Source organism: Calliopsis andreniformis, chromosome 5, assembly GCF_051401765.1.
Source record: "Calliopsis andreniformis isolate RMS-2024a chromosome 5, iyCalAndr_principal, whole genome shotgun sequence".
NCBI lineage: Eukaryota > Metazoa > Arthropoda > Insecta > Hymenoptera > Andrenidae > Calliopsis > Calliopsis andreniformis.
In genome coordinates, this window is record NC_135066.1 from 24047275 (window position 1) to 24069564 (window position 22290).

The window sequence follows — 22290 nt, forward strand, 5'->3', positions numbered from 1 at the left end:
CACACAATTAATTTGTACGTGTATGCATCAGCGCGAGCAATTGTGCGCGAGCACGCGCGCGCGGGTGTGTGCGAAGCCCTCCTGAACAATGGGAACAGGTTATAATATATCTATGCGTTGAGTTTAGTTAGTATAAATACACCCGTTCATCCATCTCTCCAACAACATAAATGAACGAAGTGAAATTTAAAATTTTCCGCCGCATTTGAAAAAAAAATTGTCAACTCCAACACAGACAGTGGCAACTACACTGTTTTCTAAACAATAAACATTTTCAACGCGGTGTCAAGACTGTCTACGAAATAAAGATAGAAAGATTTTTTACAACTGCATGAACTATGAGAAACTCACATGTCTAGAATATAGTAGTTTCACTTGCAAAACCTGCTGTGAAAAAAATGAGCTTAACAATAATATTAAATAGTGTACATCCCTATATTTTTTGTAATATTATTAACAAGAGTATTACTTGAATTATAAATTTGTTCGTTAAATTTATTTTTTAAACATTTTGCTGAAAAAAACTGATTGAGGTATGTAATACCTCACCACATCTACCATGTTACATTTTCATAGCACACCGTCACCGGGTTAAGGGAATTCAAAGGGGTTAATCCACCAATAGGGCAGATCAACTCCTCCGCCTACGTGTCAAACTTTTAAAGAAATTATAATTTGCTACTATATTCATTCAATAAAGACAAATACTAGTAAAAATAAATGCCATATTTTTGGAACATTCTTTTTCGACAGTCTCTTAATAAACCATAAGTGACAGCTAAAACCTCCTTGAGATTATTCAGAAGTATGGCCTTGCCAACATGTGTCAAGGTCAAGGTCATCGGAGCTGAATCCTCTAAACTGCATGATTAACCTAAATTTTAATAAAACCCGAAATGCTATTTCGAAAATTGTCCGATTCCCTGTGGAATGATTCTAAAAGGAATGCATGAATGCATACTGAGTTTGGCTTTGATTATAAAGGGCAGTTCAACGAAGATAATTACATGCACGTGAATTTTATTAGACTGGAGTTTATAACCACAGATTATCCACATGATTCGTATCGACTACCAAATAAGAGAAACGGAAATTGTGAGATACCAGCATTGATTTTACGGGCCAAGAGGCAATGTTCTATCCGAACAGAGCCATCTCTCTGACGCGTTTGATAAACACTGCTATGTCTGCAGGTTGACTACAGCCAGCGATCCTTTCATCGGCTTGGATCATCTGGTACAATTGAGATGGTGCATATAATGTTGGGGAATGCAACATCAAAGTGTTGAATGCAAGTTAATTGCAGCATGACTATTCAACGCCTCGTGAAAGCTGAGCACTAAGGACATTAAGGGAGCCCGTGCCTCCCAATTTTATTTCAAGCCATGTAGTCCGCTTTCATGCAAAAGCGAACACTAGCTATCCACTCAATCGATGGCTTTGAGTAAATCAAAGACTCTGTATTCGACTGATTTGTATCGGGAAAATATGGAACCTAAATGTTTTTATTTTAGCTTTTCTAACGATTCCATACTAATTGCTGTCAACTGTAGAACAAATTTAATTTTAACACGTTGCGGACCATACATTTAATTGCTAACCTTACCTCATGGACACCTATTTCTTTTCGTTAAACAGTGTGAAACTATTTATGATTTGTTAGTAATTAAAAATCATTATCGTGCAAAATATTAATTTTTCACAAATTCTTTAAAATAACATGATTTCTCAATATGAATCTTAATTAAGAATGTTTTTACGCACTAAAACTTTCTCAAAGTATGATACTTGGAAGGTAACATCGCGAAATGTAAATCTCGAAATGCAACAATTGTGTTGAACAATTATGTTATAAGTTGAACAATATGTGTTCTACGTTTAAGAAAATATGGTAGTTTTGAAAAAAGTTGTTTTTAATGTAAGATACAGCATTTAGTCAGTGAAAACGACGAAAATATACTATTTTTAAATATATTTTTTACACAAATTAATATTTTCAGAAACTGTTTCTATAGGTGAATTCGTCGTTCAAAAATACACAATCGCTCTATGTACACCACTTTGCTACACGCAATAGTTTTCGAGATATTAGGAGAAATATGTTTTACACCCCCACCTTTGGGGATGGTTTTCAGTCCTTTAACTGAAATTAGAGCCGATAAAACAATACGTGTCGAATATTTTCCGCTACTCTACAATCCTGCAAAGTTTCATCCAAATCGGAGATTTACACCTCGCGATGTTTCCTTGTTAGTAAAACATCGAAGGTAAATGAAATGGAACACCACAAAGTATATAAATGCAGCGAGTTTCTCTTATTTTCCTGTTCATAATGCATATTTTGCAACGTTTTGTGGGAAATTCCTTCTTTTTTTTTTCGAAGGCGGAATTTGTATTGGAATGTGTTGTGTTATATCACTTGACAACCTTTGCAGGTGATCTTTTCATGGAGTTTTTAAAGCAATATTTGAAAGGCCTGGTAAGTCACTCTCTAAATCTTTTGACTCTTCTGTTCCTTCAAGAGTAAACCAATTTCTTGTAACATCGAGAAGAAAATCTTTATATCTTATATTACTTTGAGGATTCAGTGTTTGGTATATTCTGTATAAATTGAAGAGACCACAGTTAATCAGATAAAGTGCTGCCTTTTTAGTCCACTTAACTGTTTTTTTGAGAATACTATTGTTGGAAAGACTGGTCAGTAAGGTCGACGCCTTTCATAAACGCGTTGTATTGGTGGACACAAATCGGCTTCATTATTACTTTTCCAGTATCCCTAAATAGTTGATATTACTCTCACTTCTCTTTTATCTTTCCAAATTAAAAGGAGAACGTCACTATTACTTCCAATGGTTATTTCACCTTTTTTTCAGTCCATGTTCTTCATCTTTCAGACATTGTGGTAAGCCTCGGTTTGCTCTAATTATTGTACGTATTCTAGTTTTACCTTCCAGCAATATATTTGCAATGAAGATATTATTATAATAATTATCCTGATAAACTAGCGCCACAACCTAAAGTATCGATCAAGTACGTATAAAATAGTTTCGTTTTGCTTTTTTCCCTCAGCAGTATAAATTTCCAAATTACAAATGTGTCCAGTATCATTTTCAGATAAAATTGTTACAAGTACACAATATTTAACAATTTTTCCATGATTATACGTCCGAAAGTTCAAACATCCTTTCCATGGAATCATGCACTCGTCTAATGACAACTGTTGCTTGGGTTTGTACACTATATTGAATTTATGCACAGAGTATTTAAATATTGGTTGAATTTTAAAAAGTCTGGATGGAGACTGGTTTATCTTCTCATTATCATTCAAGTGCCAAAATGGTCATATTTGTTCAAATCTATTTCGACTCATTGTCCGAGGAAAAATTGGAACTGCTAAAAGTGGATCTGTTGACTAATATTCTTTCCAGTTCCTCTTTTGAGTACGTCCCATTAAAATTATAAGAGCTACAAATTTTTTAAATTCTGTGGGATCGACAGGAGACTATTTTAAAGATTTAATAATTTTATACTTTTTGATGCTTGACTATAATATATAGACGACTGATAGCATAACATTTCAAATAAATCTTTGTCCAGTATTATTTTCACTACTTCCTGGATACTATTTGGTTTTGATGGCTCAACTTTAACGCCTCACTCACCTTCAAAATCTTCGAAGTTCAGTTGAAAATCTTCCGTTGACCAATTTTTGTTTTCAAAATTTAACGCCCATCTATCAGCTACACTATTTATTAAATGGCAGTTTATCTCTGACTCCAAGTCACTTGAAATTAATCCTCTTTTTTTTGTTCGTATAATAATTTCACTGTCTGAACTGAAATCACCAGTGTCACTTGAAACATTGTCTATTTTGTTTGAAACACTTTTCCGCCTTTTCGCAGGAATTATAGTCTTAGTATTATCTTGTAAACTTTGAAAGTCATGATCATCCTCACAAACATCCATATTTTTGTCATCACTTGCTATATCCGATAAATTCTCCACAAATATTTCTGTAATATCCTCAATTGCTTTGTCACTATTCGTATTTTAACGATTAAAAAGTAATTCACATTACAAATTATCAAAAACTCGTAACTGTTACCACTTGCCACTGCGTTATAATTACCTTTGGAAGATAACTGGGAAATGCGAGATATCTTGCCAAAAACTCCTAATTACACCATAGAAGCTGCGAGATATCTCGTCATCCATCCATAATATGTTAAGAACGATTTTGAGTGTATAAAAGGTGGAAGAAAATTTTTAGGAAAACTTTGTTAGGATAATTAAAACTGACTAGTGATGAGTAATCTTTGTTTTGCAGTGTGCCAAAATTGGAAACTCGATATTTCATATGGTTGGTAGCGAATGCAATATTAAGTATCTAAATACATTAATAAGAAGACTTTAATTTAGTGTGAAAACTTTTTCTTAATTTGATTAAAGTGCGATTGCTCATACGCAACTGAAATGCTGAATGACACAATCATGGGAACAACATTGCTTATTACGACTTGCTGGCACATATTTTTGCTGGTTTTCCTTTATTTTCGCTGTATCGTCACGAGTGAATGTGTTTCAAGTTACCACTTACTGCGTGTTTCACATTGACAATAGATTGTGCATTTTTACACTCTAGTTAAATGAAGTGCAAGGTTTCAGCGAACTATAGGTAAGTAGTTGAAGGGTGATATGTGGCCCATGGGTAGCTTATCACTGCTCTAGACGTCAAAGTAAGACGCTGAACAGAAATAACGACACTGCTTGTAAGTCTTTATTTGTTAATTATAAGTAAGCGTTTATAAGTATCCATATTAATATCTTTATTTATAAGTAGGGGAGACTAGGGACAAACGTAACAATTTGAGTTTTTGGCTTTGTAACTTCTAAATTTAATAAAATTTTTAGAAAGGTCGTACAAGACAGTAAACCTACATTATTAAACAACATAATCAAACCAAAAACTAGCAATATATTACATCTAGCAATATGTTACAACTAGCAATATATTAAACCTTTCTTTAAAACATGTCATTTGTATGTCCCTACTTATTTAGGTTTAAAAATTCAATTAAGTATACTTTTGAAAGGTATTTCTACTTAGTCTGAAGGTAAAAATAAGTATAAATATCATCACAAACTTAACATAGAGGTTTACGAAGTAAGCGCACAATCTGTTTTTCTTTTATGAATATTGGACATTCTGTACACAATAATCCCGTATTTCAAGATTAGGTTTAAAAACTTGATAAATCCATTATTGTCGATCTTCCGTTTTTTCTTTTATGTATGATAATCAAAAAAGAATACATTTATTGTATGTCAACATTGAACAACTAAAAATTTTGAGAAGTTCCAAGATATGAGTAACTATTTTCATAATGTGTACACAGGAAAATAACTTGACAAGTCCATGTGAAATAGAAAAATAATTTGACAAATTAACGAGAAATTTAAAGTTGTTATGTAATTTCTAATAATTGTATTGAAAAAAATGTCGACTGCGCTGACTACATCACTCGTTTTTGTTATTCTCTAGTGTTCTGTTTCAAACTTCAAAATCATTTCATCATTAGGAAATGTGACTTAATAAGTTCTTTCCTTTCTAAATTTTATTAAAATGACATCCGATGGAGCAAAGAGTATAGAAGAAAATCACAGGTTACAATCGGGTCAAAAGAAACAACTTGTTATTGGTATCCCTAATAGAGGTATTTCTCATGAATATGTTCTATATGCTAATCTACCTTATAATCATAACAATTTATATCTACTTTTGAGATTAATATCTATTGAATACAATACAAAAAAGTCAAAAGACTTTATGAAGCTAGAACAAAAGGATACCGTTTATTATTACGTGTTGCCAAAAAGTAAGCTGCAGGAGAGATGGTAATGATATGCAAACATGGAAGCACCAGATTATTGATCGATTGGTATTTCTTTTATAACGTATGTTACATTCATCCCATCTTACGTTTGTTCCTGGTCTCCCCTATCTTTAGTAATTACAAGTATCATAGCCACTGACATAAGAAGTTACTTGTCACAAACTGCAGTGAAATTTTATGACCCTCAATTTACACACTGACAATGATAATCATTACTCTTTATTTATTCATCTCTATCACGATCTTCCTGCTGATTATGCATGATGGTCCAGAAATTTAGAAAAGTTGACAAACTTTTGCAAACTAAATAAACGCAAGTGTGATTTCTTTTATATTCGTCAAGTAATAGCAGCATATTAACCTTTTCACTGTTAGAATACATTTTTTACAAGTTAATGTTAAACTACGATTTGCTTTCGTAACAAGTCAAGACCAAACAGAGGAACTGTCTTAAGTTCGAGTCACCACTATCTTAATAGCTAAGCCATCACATGTTGACATTGTTTCTTTGTTGTGAATTGTCGACAGTTCGTAAGAGCAACCAATGCAAATTTACTGCGTAGAGCGGAATTGTGTCTACAAGAAAATGGACTTCAATTCGAATATTTGATGTGACCTTTTCATGAAATCGTTTGCGTTTATTTAATCAAGGATCCTGAATTTAACGTAATTTCAAATCTTAATAATAAACACAAGTTATTATCACTCATTCAAGCAGATTGTCAGTTTTTGTTGAAATTTTCATTTCTTTGCCTTCAAAGTCATCCGAAGGTCATGGTATACTAGGTCGTTAAATTCGTCTTGATACGGGCTGTAATAATGTTAAGTTAAAAATACAAAATGCCATTTAAAAAAATAAAAGTGGCCTTGACAATAATAAAAAAAATTTTCGAACATTTTTATTGCAATGTATAGCCAATTGAAAACTGATCAACTTTTGTTTAAAATATTTTTTTGTCAGATTATCGAAAGTACTTTAAAAATCGTGAAAAGTGTTACGTGGGACACCCTGTATATTAAATGTGCGATACAGGATTACTTTTTGTGTTATATTATGTGTTTTACGTAATACCGCGAATAGAATCCTACTTATATCTGAAAATGTCATTTCATGCGGATCTTGCGTAAGTAAAATATTGTTCTATCCAATTATACGATTAATAACCTACTTCTTCCTCTTACAATTAGTAACATGCATAGTGTCAAAGATCTTGTGGTGCATTGTGAAGACTGTCTGTCGTTTGCTAATGATATCATCAACATCGTGAATTTAGCAAATGGATTCCTAGGCTTTATATTTCGCTTCTGTAAGGATTTCAGAAATATTACTACACTGAAAACCTTGTACTTTTACGCTTATTCAATTTCAATTTGAATGCGCGAGCATTATCGGATCAGGTCAGATATATAGATGTAGTTGAGAGGCACAGCACAAGTTTTTTCGGTTTGTGTCTCAACTACTTGGATCCCCTGTGTCGAGATACGATTACATATAACTATTGGACATTGTTACACCGCCTGGATATGCACACATTGAAAAGCAGGAGGTCCATTACAGCCGTGGTGCTCTTATACAAAATTATTAATAGCCACATTGACTGTCCTCCGCTACTCAATCATGTTAATTTCAATGCTCCTTCTCATAGACTTCGTAACACCCTTGTCCTTCATGTTGATATATTCAGGAGTAATCTTAGATCCATCAACCTGATTTCAAAATGTGTAGTAAAGCAATTATGATCATCAAACAAAGTTGAATTTTTTTCCGGCTCTATCAACAAATGCAGGCAAACAGTTTTCAGGATTTATAAGCCCCATTAATAAAAAGTCAACTATTATAACCAACAATGATTTATATTTATTATTTTTTACTACTACTCTCTGTGCTAATGACCCGCTGCATTGCTTTGTATTATACATATTATTCTTGTTTTCGTAAATCTTTTTTGGTTGCAATCATTCCCTTTGCTTTTATTTTTGTTACATGTTATCCATGTACATGTACGTACCTATTACAATTCCACTTTCTTTATGCAACTGGATTTTTGTGCATTGAAATAAGTAAGGAAATAAAAAAAATATTAGTTCTAATTAAAATTTTTGCTATCATAATCATCCTTGGCACTGGTAATATTGGAGAAGTTATTCTTATTATGTTAATTTTCAACTATATTTTCATCGTCGAATATTTCTAAACCTTGTGCGATTTGAAAGAAATAAAGTCACATTACGAGATAGAAATTCTAAAAGTTTTCTAGTAGTTTCTTGTAAGATTAAATAATCGGATCGGACGTAATAAATGTTAAAAGTAAATATATCCTTATTTGACACTTTGACCAGCATCACATATGCAGAAAAATTTGATATCTTCGTTTGTAGCTTTTTGTCTCCTTTAGAAAATTAAACACATAGATAAATTTAATATACCTATGTTTATTAAGTTCCATTTATCTTACATTTCCGTTAATGTATTGTACTCACTCTAAACACTTCAAACTTGGATTTCCCGATGGAAATTTAAATAATACTAATTAAACAAAAAAAAAAAAATTAATTTCGTTACTGTACAGTTGGAAATCTTAATGTTCTGAAGCTCAGAAAGTGTAATATTTGATAGATATGGACTTAGAAATATAAAAAATAAAAGCAGCTATATCATGTTTAACTTTTCATATATACAGTTTTTTTCTGTCCTATTGAAGTAACATAATTCTACTACGATCTTCAGGACTGTTTTCACTTATCGTAGTGTTCTTAATGATACATACTAAAAGCTCATTAGCTGTAGTTAAACTGACGTGTTAGTACTGAGTTAAATATTGGTTACATATTGTAAACATTAATACACATGAAGGTTTTATAGAAATTTAAATTAAACATGTATTACAAAATCCATCACCATCCCTATTGGAACTATATGGAGTAAACCTGCACTTTATCTTAGAGAAAATTCTTTATTATCATTACAATTTACAACTCAACTATTTGGCTACATTATTTAATTTTTCGGTATAACGAATGACTGATTAACAAGTGGCGGTCACCGATAATTCGTATACATAGGAAAAAAAAACAAAGACACGAAGGAAGTAAGAATACTCTGGAATACTTTAAAGATCCACGTTATTGACTCTAGTTTAAATTTAAGTTTTAACAATCTAATTACTAGCAAAACTACACAATTTACTAAAAAAGATGAAATAAATTACGAAGTACTAATTACAAACTCCACAGTCTGCACTCCAAATTCAAACCCAAGAAAAGTCTGAACGTTTTTAGATCTCTTTAAAATAAGACCCAAAGAGCTACAGATGTAATAAAGGAGTGGTCACACTCACAATATGATTTTCATAGAATTTTATTCACAGCAACCTTTAATTCCACTATCTACAGAGATGGAAGATAAGCGGAGATAGTCGACGCAATTGCACATACCTAGAAATTAAAATTCCACGCAGTGCTCGCGCCAACAGCCGTGTAAATGCGCTTTAATAATAATGTAAATGCGTAACGAATGGGAGTTAACGCGCGGTCACTTTACCGTGAAACGGGGCGACGTGGCATATTTAGCGTAAGGGCGACTATGTTCACGGGGAGGGGATCCACAGAGAGTCACGGACACGGACACCGAAATATTCCCCCTGAATTCCGGTTGCGTTTCACCCTCAACGTCTGTGCACGCATAAGCGTAGAAACCTGAGAAAGGGTAACACGCATAATTGCATAAAATTACGCTCGACAAATTATCGAATGCTTTGAGCGAGCGACGATTGTATCACTCTCATCTTGTGAAGCGTAATCAGAGGAAGAAATACCTAGGGCCTTAGTTGAAGATAGGCGAAGTGAACACACAAGTGTCTTCTTTCGTTTTGACAATACAAAAATAGGATTTACCTCTTGAGCTCTGTTTAGTTCATTGTCAATTTATCAGCTGTCTATCTTTAATGATTTTTCAATAAGAGTTTAGTTTACATAAAATTTGTTAATTTTTAATAATATTATTAAAGGTATATACGCTTATATGAAAATACAATTTACACAAATTGCGGTTGAAATTAATTTGACTATATTTGTATGTACTATATTATACGTAATATCTATGTACATATTTACTAATTTTATGTTTAAACCTTATATCTCCTTGATATTCATCTTATATTATACTTAACATTTGTAAAATCTTTTTCCTTTGTAGCTTAAGGACACATCACACAGTACTAATTTTCGTGAGTTGAGTTTACGACTTATAATTCCAGTATTCAGAGCCCAAAAATTATACTGTTCAAATTTCCTTTTCTAAGTATTTAAGAATAGGTGTACAGAAGAATAATAACTTCATCGACTTCAGAAGTAAAAAAATTCAGAGCGAATTAGCAGTTTTTCGATCATATGAGAGGTTCAGATGACATGGAAGGTAAAATGTTGGTTATATTTATATTCCGGACCACCTTGGCTTCAATTTGAGACGTTGTTCAACTAGATCAGACAATTAGAGCCGCGGAAATCGACTTCAGAAGCATAAAATTCAGAACGAATTAGCAGTTTTTAGTGCGACCTAGGTATTATCATGTACTAATATAATATAATAATTATCAATCAGTTAAATCTTATTTTCTCCTGTATACAGAATGTTCGACTACAGATGGGAGACATTTTAAGAGGCGATTCTAGAGGTCAAAATAAGACGAAAATTAAGAATGATAATGTGATGTTTAGGGCTTCGTTAATTATTTACAAGTAATTAAAAAATTGATGTAATCCGCTTGTAATCGGGCAAACTGTCTTATAATATCGATCGCATCGGGTGCGCAGCAAATGACAGCTGATCGAATCGTAATGGTGATTATTACCAATGAAATAACAAATGACCTGCCTGACAGAGAGACAGCACAATTCGACGATACTTGTTTCGGTTAGATGATTCTGCATCGCGCTTTGCGAAAAATCCGGCGCTATTGTTGAATAACAATAAACCTGCCTACTCCCAACTATCCATAAGGCATTCCCTATTAGATTTTGAAATACAAAGGATTAATGTGTTCATCTTCTCATTAATTTTCTGTCCAATCCACACGCGCTGGAAGCGTAGAAGAGAACTATAGGAAGTTTAAACGAATATTTCGGAAGAATCACACATAAAAAGAACACTTAATTCCGGATTTGTAACACTCATATTCTTAATTACTTCGTACAAAAACATAACTTCACCAATCAATAGTACTCACAGACTGCTTGTCGAATATTTAAATACCTATTTCGAGCTGTCATTTTCGTCGCGCACCCAATGCGATCAATATTGTAAGACAGTTTGCCTGATTACAGGCGGGTTACATCCAATTTTTAATTGCTTATAAATAACACTATACAACAGCCGTCTGGACTTGTAACATTCAATACTCGTTGCTTATAGATTTTTATGCGCTGAATGCGAATCTGCAATCCGTTAGTCGCTATCACCTTCAGTTTTCGAAAAAATCGATTTTGAAAATAAACGCAATTTTTAAACTTTGAACAAATATTGTGTTTAAACGATAATACTTATTCAGTTGATTTTTATGTCAGATTATTCTATGAACATTCCCCAATAAAATGATATACTTTATTACTGGGTTATAAACATTTAAATATGCTTAAACAAAGATCAAAGGCAAAAGGACTCCCGAAATGCACCAATTTTGGCAGATATTTTTCAATGTATTTAAAAAACTAGGGGTCTAGGAGAAAATCTGACCCCACCACGCGATGCAGCAGACATTTTTCCTTCGGAAAATATCGACAGAAGTTGTAAGTCTCGTTTTATATTTAATACAGAAACGAAATAGTTTGGTAAAACGTACGGCGTCGTCAGCGGTACTCAACTGTGCGGTGTAGTAGACCGCGTGTCCACTGCACTTGCCGCTCAGCGTCAGAGTATCACGCGCGACTATCACCTTAATCCATGTTGTATTTATTATTTATAAGATATTTAATATACAATTATTAACTATTACAAGCATAAATAAGGAATTGGAATTTGAAAAACAGTATATTTAATGTTCCAAACATTTTAATTTGAATAATGCTGTTGATATTTTATATATTGCGGCATGTGTTAACCGTTTCGTAACTTCTTTGTATACTTAACATTGCCGTAAATGCATAATACAATTCCGGAGCATGGTAAAAGTCAAGCGCGTTAAGCGATTCTCTCTCTTGATATTGAGCGGCAGTGCAGTGGACATGCGGGCCTACTGCGCCACGTAGTTGAGTACCGCTGACGGCGCCGTACGTTTTACCAAACTATTTCGTTTCTGTATTGAAAACAAAACGGGACTTACAACTTCTGTCGATGCTTTCCGAGGGAAAAATGTCTGCTGCATCGCGTGGTGGGGTCAGATTTTCTCTTAGACCCTTAGTTTTTTAAATAAATTGAAAAATATCTGCCAAAATTGGTGCATTTCGAGTGTCCTTTTGCCTTTGATCTTTGTTTAAACATATTTAAATGTTTATAACCCAGTAATAAAGTATATCATTTTATTCGGGAATGTTTATAAAATAATCTGACACAAAAATCAACTGAATAAGTGTTATCGTTTAAACACAATAATTGTTCAAAGTTTAAAAATTGCGTTTATTTTCAAAATCGATTTTTTCGAAAACTGAAGGTGATAGCGACTAACGGATTGCAGATTTGTATTCAGCGCATAAAAATCTATAAGAAATGAATATTGAATGTTACAAGTCCGAAAAAAGGTTAAAATTTGTTGTACTGTGTAATTAATGTAGTATCATAGTTTTAAAGAACGTTAGTTTTAAGAACAGAAAGAGGATCGTAAAAGAGAAAGTGTCGATGGACAGAAAGCAGACCCAACAGCTAGGCGATGGGCCGATGCGTCGCCGATGATGCTAAGAGCGTGCTGGGAGGGGAGAAAAGGGCATTAAGGGTTTTTCCTGGCGAAAAAGCAGGCAGTGTTGTAAGGAAAGTCGAGAGTGCCGTAGCGAGAGAAAAGACTTGTAGTTTAACGTGTACAGTATTGTCACCTAATCACCTAATAATTAATCTTAATAAATATTATTATTGTTATACATAATACTACATTAACGAAGCCCGAAATATCAAATCATCATTTTTAATTTTCGTCTTATTTTAACCTGTAGAATCGCATCTTAAAATTTCTACCACTTGTAACCGAACACCCCGTATACACGAACAGCTGAATCGGTTTCATAAATACACACCGACAAATGCACCGACTGGATGCACCGGACATTCGTGAATTATAGAAATACTAGTTGCGTATTAATTTTCATTCATTTTATTATTTTCATTTCATTTTATTATCATCGGTGGTTTCTTTAACTGATCGTAATGTACGTAGACCAGGTGAATTTTTAATGAATTTTTGGTAGCTCGTTAAGCGTATCGCAGGGAACAAATTTACAATAATTTGCTATTAATGAAATTACTCAGCAAACGCGCGATTGTTTGTCCCCTTGTTGCACCGACAATTCGCGTTGGACTAATTGTAGAGAAAAGCAAGCAAATGAGACCGACATGAACTTTCAAATAATCATTGAATGTTCTGTTGTTGGAGCGGTTTGTTTGTCGTCAATAAACATTATTCATAAATCGAGAATAGAATAGCGACAGTGAAGAGAACAGATAAGATGGTGAAAAAGAAACAAATTTGGGACGAGTTTTACTACCCTTTTTGGAGAAATTAAAAATTTAATCAGGATACGCATTACAATTATCATGTAAATAACTTTCAAGTGTAATAACGATTCACACGACAATTGTTTACGAAAAGAAGCTCATAATATTTTCAAGTTAATCAAAATCATTAAGGCTTTAGAAAATTTATACATATTCACATTTCAAAATTCTGTGTCAAATATACACTTTTACAGATTTTACAATGAATTACTACTTTATTTTGTATTTAACATTCTTCTCCCTATTACAGTGTGCAGCTGGTATTCACCTGTCTCTCCCTTCTACAAGATATAAGACCAATAATTTTTTAGTGGACGTTGAGGAATCTTCAGTCGTCCTAAAAATTAATATCGAATCTGTGACGACAATCTCGTTAAGCTTCCGAAGGGTAACGAACGGATATTCCAAGGTAGGAAACTCGTTGCCGCTGACAGGGGAGAAGTGTACCAAATCGATTCTGAGGAAGGGGGGGGGGGGGGGGGGGGGGGGGAGGAAAAGTCGCGATATTGCCAATTTCGCTACCACGCTTTCATTTCGGCTCCACCCTGCGTTAACACCGTGAACATCGACTTTTCGCTTTACACCTCGCGTCAAGTCGAAAGGAGAAGGCGGAACGAATTTGCCTCGCTATCATCGTCTCTGCTTGCTGCATGCAGTCTTGAATGCGTTATGCTATGGTAACAGCGCGCAAGACGGTTCGCTGGATTCTCCCCACGACATACGCTCAACTGGAGTGAATTATGGAAAAACCCTGATCTGTTTGCGAACTTTCTCACGTGTCTGGAAAAATAACGATGATTCGACGATGGTTCCGGTATTCAACATCACCCTCCGCACGTATTTAACCACTTGCTGTAAGGGCATTATACGGGTGGTATGACTGTAGAGAGATTTTAACTTTTTGCTACTTATACTGTAATGAGAGGTGTCAAGAAACTTATAGCTTAATTTTATATGCTAAAGTAACATGAAAATTCTGAATAACTAAATCGTGTTTGAGGATTAATTTCCGTTTTACATATCATGCGTCAAATATCTGACTTGTCCTATATTCCTAACCGCAGTAAAATAGCAGTATAGGCCTATATCCTACTTGGACAGCAAAATCCATCTGACCAATTAATACAACAATAAACAAACAAATAATATTTACGTGTCCATGTTCTAACTATCATTATGGTAGAAACACATAGAACGCTGGTACAGTATTCTCTCGACAAATATGAAAAAGACCTATACGTTAAATGTGAAATTTTTATTCCCACCACTTTGGAACTTTGAATCCAATGAAGCGATTAATGTGGCGACAGTGGCGGCACAAGTCACTGCCAGTTCGGATGCGACTATTTGTATGAGACAATACAGTATTATCTGGATAAACACGAAATTCTCGGTTTCGGAGAGTCACACTTATTGCATAGATACTACAAAGAGATAGTTGGCAAGAGAGAGGTACTGATAGTCAAAGTAGTTCGGGGAATAATAAAGGTCGCGTATCGGTGCGACAATACTAAAACATGAGCAAACATTTTTTATTTGCGGTTCTTTTTTATGTAATTTTTTATCCTATTCATGACATTTTTCTGATTCAAATGATACCAAACACAATATAATTTTGGTTATAGTTACTCATGTTATACATATAATTCTAGGAAACTATACGTTTCGCGTACTCCTTCGCTATTTCATAACCAAATGCGAGGTGATATACGTGGGGGATAATGTGTTTCTATATGTACAGAATAAAATAGTTTTCATTCAGAAAGCTCTGAAGCCTCTATGGAAGCAATGACAGTACAAGCACGATTCGACACATCGTTTCACAAGAGCACTTATTATTGTTAGCGTTTTGCCAAAAACGTTTTTTGTCCGGTATATACATACTAGGACTTTTAATTTTCCGAGGGGGGGTGTGACACAACACAGAGAAAAACTCAGGGGTTAGCAACGCTTTATTGCATGGCCTGCTTAAGGGCCTGAGAGCCAACTCAACGCTGCAACTAGTCCAAAATTTTCTCCACTCGCATTGGAAGCGTTACCACAGATATTGGAAGACCAATGTATATTATTAAGCTCTTTGTTTTTGTCGCATTGTAAAACTCATGATACGATTGTTGGTGAAAAAACTATAAATTTCTCGTTTAGATTTATATTTATCGTGTAGAAGAGACGAATTCTACGTCACATTACATACAGTCTAGACGTAATATTATTTTAAACTTTATTAACAATTTCTGTGTTTCTAATTCATTTACAACAATAGTAAAAGATAATAAGTTATGATTTTAAACGTAAATATAATCCGAATCATATCATATTTGATATCATTTCAATCAGAAAAATATGAGGAATATGGTAACAAAAACTGCGTGCAAAAAGAACCAAAAATAAAAAATTGTTGCCCTTACATTAATACATACTTCTCATTTTCGATCACTTGTTCCTTCTGATATCAGCGTTGGTTTGTAAACGCTGGCAACTAACGTGTTATGTGTTTTCTGCTTCTGCATTGATACGATTCATTATTTACTGATATCGAATCGATTTTTATCGCTGTTAAATTCGCAGTTCAATTAACTATCAGTAGAATAAGTCTCGAATCAGACACACTTTACGTGAACTTTAGATGTTTTCGAACTCTCAAATGTTAAAATCTTTCAAACCTTTAAATTTTAAATATTACTTCATTAAATATTTAAATTATTAGTCCGATTTTCAATTTTTAACTTTGAAAAAATATGTAAACATGTCTTTCTACCTGTGAAAAGGTTTGCGATTCAATATTAATTGAAAGACGACTGGGATCAGATAATAATTGCGATTTTTTTATGAGAACACTAGTAGAACATTATGGAACCTGTATAATCAAAAACGTAATATATATGATACGACGAATATTTTGCTGAAGAGTTTTAATGTATTAAACAAGAATTAAAAATCTTAGAATATTTGTTTGCTAACTTGGGAAAAGATAAAGGTTGATAGGATTGTTTTTGTTACGAGTCCAATTGAGTCCAATCCATCCGTTCCGACCGTTAAGAGCCTCTCACACTAACCGTCTAGCCAGCGGCAGGCTAACCTCCGTCAAATTACTTTCATATAAGTCTTAGATAGACCGCTCGCTGGTAGTCGTACTGCGCTGGCGCAAAAGCTGGCGTGCTGCTGCCTAAACGGATAGTGTGAATCTAGCATAGGTCGGCTAAACGCTGCTTTCTATTCGCACGCACTACCCAAAATTGTTGTCAATAGCAACGTATATTTAACTCTTTCGTACTCGTGTATTCACATTATTCATCCATCATTACTCTCTGAATAAATATATTAAAATATATTTACTGCCTCAAAATGAAACATTTGTTAACACAGACGATATGATCGATTTTAATAATCAAGTAAATATGGAATAAAATAAATAATAAAACAATAGAATAATGTTACAAAAAGATATTTTACTTAGAAAATAAATAAAAAAATGTGACTATTTTTCTGTTTTCTAATATTATAAAATATAATAGTAATACTAATCATATTGTTGAACTATACATGTTTATGAAATTTCTTTAAAAATGAATGTTAAATAGTATTACTGTTAAAGCAAGAAAAAGCAAACAAAATCAGTTGGTGAAACATTAACCATTTCAATAAAATTCAAGGAGTAAAATAAGGATGAATGCGTAGCAGTTCTTGTTTTTCTCTAATAGTGCACTTTCTCCTTACATCTTACATAGACTATATTTTTAATATAAACATGTCTAATAACAAACACACCATCTTTTTTTCAAAATTAAATAGATGGAACTGACTGTAACTTACAGTTGTGAGGCTAAAAAATTCGTAAATGAAACCTATTTCAACAGTCACTTGAAAATTTTCATTTATAATGCTTATTATATTTAGTTAACAGATTTTATTTTTTTATTTCTGTTGGCGTTTTCTTTGTCTTGTATACGTAGTAAATAAAATTATTTTCTACAATAATTTTAGTTATACATTATAAATTGTTATGTTTATTTTTATAACTACATTTAGTACACTAATTTAGTACACTACAATGAATAATTAAAATAAATTTTAATACGTAAAAATATATATGTATGCGATGCAAAGAATTAACACAAAGATAAAGGAAATAAAATTAATGATATTAGCAGCAATTCTTTTACAACGGAATCAAGGCCTTTTCCTAATTTTAACACAAAGTCTAGAAAAACTCTGGCTCTAATATAATTCCGTGGACCCTAGATACGCACCTCGCGACTTTTCGTCGTTGGGTGTCGTAGCTTCGCGTCTTCGAAAGCGCCCAGAGGGGGTCCGCTCCGGCTTTACTGTTGAATCTTCTAAATAAGGCAGTAGTGTGTGTAAATCTATGTGCTAATTTCCCTATCTCATTCCTTTCATCTCTCTCTCTCTCTCTCTCTCTCTCTCTCTCTCTCTCTCTCTCTCTCTCTCTCTCCCTCTCTCTCACGTTCTTACACTCTCGCTCTCCTACAATCCGTGCTTGAAACCGAACTCTATGGCTTGCATATAGTATTGGCAATTTTTGTAGCGCTCCTAACGAGGGACATTCCCACACGGTTAGCGTTATTAGGAGACACTGCGCATACGAAAATTTAATCTATACGCTTCGTCTACTCCGACCGTTGCAAGGCTATTGTATATTTTTACAGAAATTTACGCGACTGACTGGCGCCTCGTAAGGCTATTCATATTACGACGACGATCCCAAAAGAAAAGGGGTTTTGATTTCATCTAATTCCTAGCCAATTAATCTGCAACAGCACTTGATTTAGGGATAAACCCACAATACATGCATGTATTATCAAGGCACTTTATTGCAGAGCAATAAAAAAAAGTTAAAATTTTGTTCGGAATGTAACATAGTCAATAATATTAATCATGTGTGATCTCAAAAAAATTTTAGCGGATTGACAATTCGAATTAACAATATTATTGTCAATACTATTGACCGTGTGAGGCCCCTTAGAACATATACGTTTACTTCTGATACTTTTCTGTATATTTTCGTATACTGAAATTTTCTATAAATGTATAAACATTAGCATTCTGTTAATGAGTTTGTTTAAGCTAATTAGCTAACTAGTTATTCATCAATTGTACATTGCTAAAGTACCTCTAAGTATTTTTAAAATATATTGTTTGATTCATAACTAATTTTTCTTTCCTTCTATACGTATAGTAGTAGGTAATTCGTGCACATGTTATGTAAAATAAAAAAATAGTAATTACTGTAAGTATTAATTAAAGTTAGTTCTTTCATTCAGTATTTAGCAGTGTTTTAGGAATGCTATATCATAAATCTACATAAGAGTCAAGAGAAATTTTGTTTAAATAAAGTTACTCATTTGCGTAATCACGTACATTTAGCTTACACCAGTGAACGGGGATAAGACTGCGTTATTAGAATACGTTGAGTTTGGAAATTTGCAGCTGAACAAGCTATGTCAGCTAAATTACGGATTCAAGTGATCAATATTGTCTGACATGGTACGCGGAGGCCGGTACATACAACCGAATACGAAGTTTCTTGAAATCGAACTACGTATTATAGCAATTCAATTTGCCGAAAAGCTCATTGTCAGTCTAATCTCCGACTCCGCTTCGAATTTCTGTTGCGACTCTTTAGCGAGCGAACTCATTTGAGAAGCGAAGAATTCTGAGTGCAAGTTTCGTGGAAATGTTACTCTAATAATAAAATTAAATTTCGGGTAAATTAGATCTAAAATAGAAAAATGTTACTCAAATTATTAAATTCATAAAATTGACAATCTTTCTAGAAATAATAGATGAAGAATTAAACACTATCCAACATTTGTGCCAATAATTATGAAAAGAGTCTAATTGTAAGACAAAATTCTAAAAAAATTAAGATTATCACTTATTTGGCGTTGCTTTGATTTACTTTACAAAATAAATGATAAATTCAACTTCTTTAGATTTCAGCGGCACACTTAAAAACTCTAGTTATATAATGTATGGATAGTGTGTAAAGAGAGCAACAAACTCCTTGGAAGCGTATTAATTTTAAGGAACTATAAATGTATCACTTTATGAGATTATACTCGTAATGGCAATACTGGGAAGTAAGAAAATCCATTTGCTTCGCTTCCAGTACTGTCTGTTATGATCAGTAGAAGAAATGTTGAACATTTTATGGGAAACTTAGAAGAATATTACCAGTGCACTCTAGAATCGGTCCACCAGTCGAGGGGTTTCTACGTTGAACATCATTTGTCTTCACTTATGTAATATTTGTTTTCAATTAATTTCGATATAATATTTACATACAAGATGAGTCACGCAATTGTATCAGCATTTGATGAATTTTCTTGTAAACTATTTGTTGCACAATAAAACGTTTCAAACGAAAGTTGTTTGGTAACGAGACTATGTTCCTCCTTGGTATGCTCCTCTCTATACCAATCAACTTTCGTTTGAAACATTTTTTTATACAACAAATAGTTTACAAGAAAACTCAGGTGATATAATTATGCGACTCACCCTGTATATCTATGCATATATCATTTATTTCTTTCTTTATCAATTTTTTTTACAGATTCTGTTTCGTTGAAGGACCAATATAATAACACTGTTTTGGGGAATATAAAGGATCAACAATTCTAATTATATGTATTTCAAGAATATCTTTAAATAATATGTGACTCATTTAACTTATAAATGAAAAATGCTTTTACACATTAAATCGTGTTTCTACAATTTCTGTGAAATATTTTTATTGTTACTATAAATTAGTATAGCAAATAGCTCTTAAAATTCATTTTTATCCAAATTTGAGAGAAAAGTCTTTCTAATTGAAATGGTTGTAATTCATTTCTGGCTACAAAAAGAAAAAAATATAGAGAAGAAATGAATCGTCGTTAAACTTCTACCTGCATGAAATAATATCTTTTCTTCTACTCCAATAGTCGTTCTTAATATCCTGACTGCAAACAAATTAACTCTTTGCGATTCTATGTCCACTATGATTGGATATCGATTTCCTTCTAGTAGGTCTACTGTCCAGCGTGACTGGACAACAATTGTATTTCAGCAACTCTTATGTTTAGACTATATACCAACAGTATATTTTCTAATAACATCTCGTTTTCAAAGTGTTAAATACTACGAAAAATTTCAAATTGTAACGGGCGAACTTCATACATAAGAAGACCCACTATAACCAAACTAAACTCTAATTTTTATTAACAATTCGTTTTATTATGTTTATTTTTTTATTTTTATTACAAAATAAAACATTTTTATTTTTTTTTCAGTTTCTTCGATTTAAGAGAAGGTTCCGGTCTAGATGTCTACAAATAGGTCATTTTCAAGAATTTTTTTTAATAACAAAATAAATAAAATGGGAATTTGTGCTTTCGGCATCTTATTATATATCTTTTAAGCATAGAAAAACTTGTATACTTTTCTGTTTTATTCAAATATTTAAGAACGTCTGTGTCATGTACCATAATAATCCTCGAGGTAGGAAACCTATGTAATACTGTTTCATCATTTTCTAACACCTTAAAATCGATCAAAATTTTTTACAAATTTTTTTACAAGTCTACAGATTTTAAAAATTAGTAAATGTGAAAAAAACTGAAAATATTATAAGTTAACTACCTACGAAAAAGTATATTCTTTAATTTAAAAAAAAATTCATTTATGTTCATCAATTAGATTTTAAGATATTTTTCAACCAGTTCAGAAAATTAGTGGAAAATTAGAGTTTAGTATAAGAATTGTATTTTTTTATTGAGAATAAATATAGATCGTTAAACTGATTTTGTAACATTGTTACTTCAACTGAAATATTAAAAAATTGATAAAATTAATGAAAGTTTCAGAATAAAACTTGAATTTTGTATAGTATTGCATAGAATTGAAGCTGTAGATTGTGGAACGTCTTCAATTACATCACTTTCACAATTACTTACACATATGTCATTGTATGGCCGTACGTAATGTCAAATAAATGCAACGTTGCTATATTCAACAAGAGCAGTAATACATAATGACATATGCGAAAAAAACACAGAAACTTCATTTTTAAATTCGCTATACTCTGATACTGTTACATACGGAGAATATTTTCCGTTACTCTCCGAAATATTCTGCCTATTAGAAGAAAACACTCTACTACTTTCGTTTTTCATTATCTTAAGGGGGCAGACTCCTTCAGGGCCTACTCCGAATCGATCGAAGCGCTGTTGCGAAGAAACGGGCATTAGTGAAAACATATAATTTATTCATGAGACATTTGATAATGGGGCACCTAGCATTATCTTGTTGAATTACAAATGAGAAGTGCGAAAGTATAATTGTCAAATCGCATCGTAGGAAAGTTCAGTTACGCCGTTGCCACACCAATTGCAATTTTATCCATCAATAAACCTTTACTGAATACGCCTTGAGCCGATATTTTGCTTCATACGGAATATAGAAAAGGACGGTGCAAGCGAGAAAGAAAGAGTATTACGAATGAGACAATACATATGTGCCCTTAATTATGAAAGTGGTCTAATTGTAAGATAATTCAAACTTTAAAAACAACATTGTCGTATGAGATTCACACAAAATTTCACATTCATAATAAATTTTCAGTAATCAAGACTAATAAAATTCTAAATTACAATGTTACGTAATATAGAAACATTTTCCAATTTATTCAAATATAATCCT

At 32.8% G+C, this 22290-nt stretch overlaps 1 protein-coding gene across 1 annotated transcript in view; it reads right to left on the reverse strand.

The window, feature by feature from the left end:
- The window catches only part of Irsp53 (Insulin receptor substrate 53 kDa), a 370121-nt gene that overhangs the window by 103876 nt on the left and 243955 nt on the right, over positions 1-22290 (reverse strand). The window lies entirely within an intron of this gene.